At 45.9% G+C, this 7,357-nt stretch overlaps 2 non-coding genes across 2 annotated transcripts; both read right to left on the reverse strand.

The window, feature by feature from the left end:
- Window positions 1-81: 81 nt before the first annotated feature.
- Window positions 82-235, reverse strand: LOC149251171 (5.8S ribosomal RNA). Its single transcript, XR_016267410.1, has one exon. It is a non-coding gene; the product is annotated as a 5.8S ribosomal RNA (ribosomal RNA).
- A 4,647-nt stretch (window positions 236-4,882) lies between these two features.
- Window positions 4,883-6,694, reverse strand: LOC149251172 (18S ribosomal RNA). The gene has a single exon (XR_016267677.1). It is a non-coding gene; the product is annotated as an 18S ribosomal RNA (ribosomal RNA).
- Between the last annotated feature and the right edge of the window lie 663 nt (window positions 6,695-7,357).

The following is a 7,357-nucleotide window of genomic DNA, read 5'->3' on the forward strand; positions in this document are numbered from 1 at the left end:
AGCTGATCGTACCACGCGGGGCATGGACGACCAGCTCCACTGCTCCCTAGCATATTGCAGGGAGTGCGTTTGAATGGGATGCGATGCCCAGACAGACGTGCCCTCGACCAAGGCCTCGGGCGCAAATTGCATTCAAAAACTCGATGATTCACGGGATTCTGCAATTCACACTAAGTATCGCATTTCACTACATTCTTCATCTTAATAAGAGCCGAGATATTCGTTGCTGAGAGTCGTTTCCACGTGTATTACCGAAAAATCGGCCACAAAACTAAATAGGGGCACCCCCCAACAACAAATGTAAGGCCAAGGGGCAAAAGGAGGAAAAACGCAGGATAGAAAGAGAAACAAAGGTGTCTAACCCCCTCACAAGGGGAGGCTCAAACAGAGGACAATCTCCCCCAGCCCCACGCCCTCACAAAAAGGGGGGAATGCGTGGAACAACGATCAAGAAGGACTAGAGTGGCCACCCCGGGAGCTTGCACTGCTTTTAGCCCTTCCCCGACACCAGCCCACAACGATTCCCCCTTTTCTCCATAGAGTTAGGGACTGAAAGGAAGAAAATGGTAGAAAACAAAGCACAAACAAGGCACAAGCCTCCGAAAGCCCCGTGCCTCCGGCAAAAGGGGGGAACTGAAGGGGACAACGATCAAGAAGGACTAGGGTGGCCACCCTGGGAGCTTGTACTGCGTTTCGTCCTTCCAGAACACCAATCCACAACAATCCCACCTTTTCTCCATAATGCTAGGGGCCACGAGGATGAAGGGAAGAAAACAATAAGAGAGAAAGGGATATATTAACTGTGGCTACCGGCTCACAAGGGGAGGCTTCAAACAAAGAACAAGCTTCCCCAACCCCGTGCCTTCGCAAAAAGGGGGGAACTGCAGGGGACGGCGATCGAGAAGGACTAGGGTGGCCACCCTGGGAACTCGCACTGCTTTTCGTCCTTCCCGAACACCAATCCACAACAATCCCACCTTTTCTCCGTAAAGCTAGGGGCCGAAAGGAAGAGGGGAAGAAAAAAACATTAAAGAAAGAGAGATATCAAACGCGTCCACTGGCTCATAGGGTGAGGCTCAAATAGATAACAAGCTTCCCTACCCCCGTGCCTTCACAAAAAGGGGGGGAACTGCAGGGGAATGCGATCGAGAAGGACTAGGGTGGCCACCCTCAGAACTCGCACTGCTTTTCATCCTTCCTGAACACCAATCCACAACAATCCCACCTTTTCTCCGTAAAGCCAAGGGGCCAAAAGAAAGAAGGGAAGAAAACAACAGGAAAGAAAGAGATATCAAACGTGGATACTGTTGAGCCTCAAACCTGCACCTTCCTATACACCCTCTCAGCCTTCCTTTTCCACTTATTTCATCCACCCAGCTGTTAAATCATTGCATTGTAGTTTAAAAAGAGCTTTTTATATGGTTTTCTGACTATGCTTATGACTGTTGTTTGGTTTAGTTTTTTTTGTTCATGCAGCTGCATAAACTTGTCAGTTTCCGCAGCCAACACAGGTTTCCACAACTAGCACAGGATTCCACAGCTATTTTGTTAAAAGTTGTGCTCCAGGTGTCCTATGAAGAAACGAGCCACATGGGCAAGCTCCAGGTGATGGATACATGGAACGTGTCCCTTCAAATCAGCCAAATCATCCATAGAAGGTCACGGTCAACGAGGGTCAAAGGCAGAGCCAACTAAGGAGTTCAGCGGTGGCATTTCTCTGTTTTGAGCACATGAACGTTACGTGGCACAATAATCACCTCACGAAGACACCATCACACCTGGAGATCATTTCTGTAACCTGAATCTAACAAGCTACCACTCCGGAGATTTAATAGACATGATGACAGTTCCGCTAGATCTCGGCTGAAGGGATCTATGTGTCTTTGGCAACACAGTCAATAGCGTAGGAGTTAGTTAGTTATTTTCATAATTTTGTCATTATAAATAACGCGTTGATGAACGTTGTAAAGAAGTTTTTTTTGGATATGTAAATTCTGAACTGTTGTGTTATCACCCCATTGTTTATATATGTTGTTGTTTTAATATATGAGAAGACTTTTCTGAGTTTATTCGTGTGACTACTTGTTGACCGGCCGAAGTGGCAGAGGGCCCCTGCGCGCCGAAGCCTTGTAAAGTTTTCATTTGGTTTTATTATGTTCCTGTGTCATTAGCTTGTATATAACACATTGTTTGATGTTTCTTAACTCACTGTTGTTTATATTTTCACCTCTGTTTTCTTATAACTGTCAACTGATCAGTGCTTTTCTGTAGGTTTTCTTAGGAAGCCCGAGCAAATTTTCATCTTTTTGATAACTATTGACATATGAGATCATCTTGTCCTTCCTGCTCACTTTCATTTTCTGAAGTTTAATTTCAGCACTGTCTTTTTCAAGTTGTGATTTGCTTACTTATTTTTTTTGTTATTTAGATATCATACTGCTCATCAATTTATGGTTTCTTTCTATAGTGGAGTGACTCTATTAGCAAGAAATCAAAATATTACTAAATGTAGTGTGATTTAGTCATCATATGGCTTAAACTTATTCATGATTGCTTCCCACAAGGTAGATTGAGCTGAAGGGTAAAGGATCAGAAGAGTTGAAGTAGTGTGATTAGTTTCCTTTTTGATATTTAATTTCTTGCAATCATATTGCTTAAACTTATTAATGGTTGCTTCCCACAAGGTAGATTGAGCTAAAGGGTAAAGGACCAGAAGGGTTAAAGTAGTGTGACTAGTTTCTTTTATGCAATTTAATTTCTTGCCATTTAGATAGCATATTGCTTGACTTATTCATGATTACTTCCCACAAGGTAGATTGAGCTGAAGGGTAAAGGATCTGAAGAGTTTAAGTAGTGTGAATTAGTTGCTTTGTTTTTGGTTTGAGTTGCTTTAAATTTAGTTTTTATTTTCTTTTCATTCAGCAGCAAGGATATTGGGCCATTGTCATTAGTTCACTTTTTGATGCATTTACTTTCTCTTAAGAATTGATTTCAGTTTAGTTGTTTTAAAGCTTTCTTCTTGAGAATTTTCAAGTTTGAAAAAATCACTGTAGAAACCACCATCACCATCCATACTCCATACTTCACTTTTATTTTCACCATCACACATTAGGGAAAGATAAATCCAAAAACAAACTAAAAAAAACGATAAAACGATAAAATATTAAGGAAATGGTTATCTAGTACATATAGTACACTTCACTTCATCAGTTTACGAACCCTGGATTGACATTTTAAATCGCAATTTAGATCACACTAAATTGACCAAACAACTACCGGCTCACAAGGGGAGGATCAAACAGAGAACAAGCTTCCCAAACCCTGCGCCCTTGGAAAAAGGGGGAACTGTAGGGGACGGCGATCGAGAAGGACTAGGGTGGCCACCTTGGGAACTCGCACTGCTTTTTGTCCCTCCCGAACACCAATCCACAACAATCCCACCTCTCCTCCGTAAAGCTAGGGGCAAAAGGAAGAAGGGAAGAAAACAACACCAAAGAAACAAAGGTCCCAAGAAAAGAGAGAAGCTCAACAGCACGCCGAGTAGATGTCCGCTAACCAAAAAGAAATCAAACAAGGCACCCAATCAAAAAAGCATCCTACCTCTTCAAACCCTCCCACACACATTCAGCACAACACCCTTTCCAGCTTTACAACATATAGCAAACAACCAAGCAAATAAATCACAACCTAAAACTGACCAATATGAAAGACAAGGGCCACGATGAGACCAGTGTCTGGAGCACGTCACTAAGAGGCACATAGCCCCCAACCCAGCGGCACAAGGCTTCAAACAACAAATAGACCGCAACCAATAACACAAACCCACCCCACTCTTGCACCCCTCCATGTACAAAACACCCAAAAACCTTTCCAGCGAGAGAGTCAATGGGGGTCAAATAATCAAACTCCAAAGAGGAGTTGTCATGGGCTGATGCTCATTGCTGGAGAAAGCTGAGGGCCACAAATACATCAATGGTGCAAGGCCACTAGAGAGAGGGACCTTCGCAAAGCACACACCACGAAACAAAGAAATGATGCAAGTCCCACAAAAAACCCACAATCCAAAGGGAGGAACAAAGACACGACCCGCTACTTCTTTTTCCCTCAGAAGGGGAGTGGGTCACAAGAGGACGAGGAATTCCCTCGATGGCAAAGGCACGAGATAAGATTGCCACCCTCATGCCTGTCGGCGGGGAAAATTGCGATCTCGATGGAGATCAAACCGAGGGATGGGTTTTTCATTACCTCGACACCCAACCCTTCCGCGAGGGCATGTCGAGGAACGGTCGAGAGGGACTAGGGTGGCCAGCCCAACGGGTTGAACCGCTCTTCATCCATCCTATACTTGACCGCACCCCGACAATCTTGCCTCACGGAAGGTTTGAGCTACCAGGCACACGCGCAACCACTCCCTCGACCCAACCACTAGCGAAAAAGCTCACCCAAGAAACACATCAACTGCCGCCGCCTTTTCAAGAGAACCAACTATGGAAGCTCGCACCCTTGGCCCATGCCTTCCAACGAACAAAAGACCGAGCACCGCCGCTACGAATGAGTCCAAATTTATCCATCGTATTTACCGAGCACCTCAACTCTGCAGCAACCATGCCCGGCCGAACAGATCGTCGGAAGGGCTCCCAAGAAATAAGCTTCCGGACCCCCTGCAGAAACACATTGGGGGGAAGAAAAACAAAGGATGGGTGGGACAAGCATAAGCATGGTTTGCAAGCACACACGAAAAAACAAGCATAGTTACCTCGAGACAAGCAACCAACAATGTTCCCGCCAAACACCAAACCCGCTCCCCTAGAGACGCACCACAAAGTCCCACATTGCAATCAAAACCCAACCAACCCGAACCAAAATTGAAAACCCCTACTATCAATGATCCTACCGCAGGTTCACCTACAGTAACCTTGTTACGACTTCTCCTTCCTCTAAATGATAAGTTTCAATGAACTTCTCATGACATCGATGGCGGCGAACCACCATCGTCGACGCAATCCGAACACTTCACTGGATCATTCAATCGGTAGGAGCGACGGGCGGTGTGTACAAAGGGCAGGGACGTAGTCAACACGAGTTGATGACACACGCTTACTAGGAATTCCTCATTGAAGACCAATAATTGCAATGGTCTATCCCCATCATGATGCAATTTGAGAAGATTTCCTGATCCTCTCGAACTAGGAATAAAAACTCGTTGGCTGCATCAGTGTAGCGTGCGTGCGGCCCAGAACATCTAAGGGCATCACAGACCTGTTATTGCCTCCACTTCCATGGCCTAAACGGGCATTGTCCCTCTAAGAAGCTGGTCGCGAAGGGGAACCTCCACGTAGCTAGTTAGCAGGCTGAGGTCTCGTTCGTTATCGGAATTAACCAGACAAATCGCTCCACCAACTAAGAACGGCCATGCACCACCACCCATAGAATCAAGAAAGAGCTCTCAATTTGTCAATCCTTACTATGTCTGGACCTGGTAATTTTCCCCGTGTTGAGTCAAATTAAGCCACAGGCTCCACTCTTGGTGGTTCCCTTCCGTCAATTCCTTTAAGTTTCAGCCTTGCGACCATACTCCCCCTGGAACCTAAACACTCTGATTTCTCAGAAGGTGCTGGCGGAGTCCTTAGAGCAACATCCACCAATCCCTGGTTGGCATCATTTATGGTTGAGACTAGGACAGTATCTGATCGTCTTCGAGCCCCCAACTTTCGTTCTTGATTAATGAAAACATCCTTGGAAAATACTTTCGCAGTGGTCCATCTTTCATAAATCCAAGAATTTCACCTCTGACAATGAAATGCGAATGCCCCCAACAGTCCCTATTAATCATTACTCTGGTCCTGAAGGCCAACACAATAGGACCAGACTCCTATCACGTTATTCCATGCTAATGTATTCAGAGCATAATCTTGCTTTGAGCACTCTAATTTTTTCAAAGTAACAGCGCCGGAACCGCGACCCAGCCAATTAAGGCCAGGAGCATGCCGCCGACAAAAGGGACGGAAGGGCAGGTGCACACCAAGTAGGCGGACCGACCCTTACGACCCAAGATCCAACTACGAGCTTTTTAACTGCAACAACTTAAATATACGCTATTAGAGCTGGAATTACCGCGGCTGCTCGCACCAGATTTTCCCTCCAATGGATCCTCGTTAAGGGATTTAGATTGTACTCATTCCAATTACTAGACTCGATGAACCCAGCATTGTTATTTATTGTCACTACCTCCCCATGTCAAGATTGGGTAATTTGCACGCCTGCTGCCTTCCTTGGATGTGGTAGCCGTTTCTTAGGTTCCCTCTCCAGAATCGAATCCTAATTCTCCGTCACCCGTCACCACCATGGTAGGCCTCTATCCTACCATCGAAATTTTATAGGGCAGAAATTTGAATGAAGCATTGCCAGCACAAGGGTTGTGTGATCTGTCGAGTTATCATGATTCACCGGAGAAGTGGGCAAGCTTGCGCTGGCCTTTTATCTAAAAAATGCATCCCTTCCAAAGAGTTGGGACTTGGTGCACATATTAGCTCTAGAATTACTACGGTTATCCGAGTAGTATGGTACCATCAAAAATACTATAACTGATTTAATGAGCCATCCGCAGTTTCACAGTCTGAATTAGTTCATACTTAGACATGCATGGCTTAATCTTTGAGACAAGCATATGACTACTGGCAAGATCAATCAGGTAGCACCCTCCCGCTTCAAAGGGCATTCTGGTCACTCTCTTACTGAGAGCTACCCTGAACACCCATCAGGTCAAAGAGACTTCAAGATATCATGTAAAACTTTTATGCCTTGCACCTCTTGCATCCCAAGAAGGAAGCACACGCAACATGCCAAGGACATGGTGAACAAATGGGCAGACCTGCCGAGCCACAATGCACCAAGGCCACTCTGAAGTTTGCAGCCATGGCCCAACCAACAAGAAAATGAGCGATCACTCACTGACTCCCTTAGAAATGCCTCCAAAGGCCTCCACGCCCCGCACCGAGGGCACCTAGGAGTCCACCCAGACAGCAACAACGATGGACCTCGATCACCCGATTGCCTGCGGCAGCCTCTATGCGAAGGAAAAAAATGGATAATGACCAACCAGACAACCTCTATATTACAAATGAGCCACAACCCTCCCTGCCCCCGCACCGAGGCCACCTAGGAATCCACCCGGACAACAGCAACGATGGACCTCGATCTCCCAACTGCCTGCGTCAGCCTCGATGCGAAGGAAAAGGAAGGAAATAAAAATAGGATGACCGACCACACAAATCCTATCATAGAGAGGCCATACAAACCTCCCCGCCCCGCACCGATGCCACCTAGGAGTCCACCTGGACAGCAGCAACAATGGACC

The sequence above is a fragment of the Pinus tabuliformis genome, chromosome 7 (genome assembly GCF_031772625.1).
Source record: "Pinus tabuliformis cultivar Carrire ecotype Pingquan chromosome 7, CPIR1, whole genome shotgun sequence".
NCBI classification, from domain to species: Eukaryota; Viridiplantae; Streptophyta; class Pinopsida; order Pinales; family Pinaceae; genus Pinus; species Pinus tabuliformis.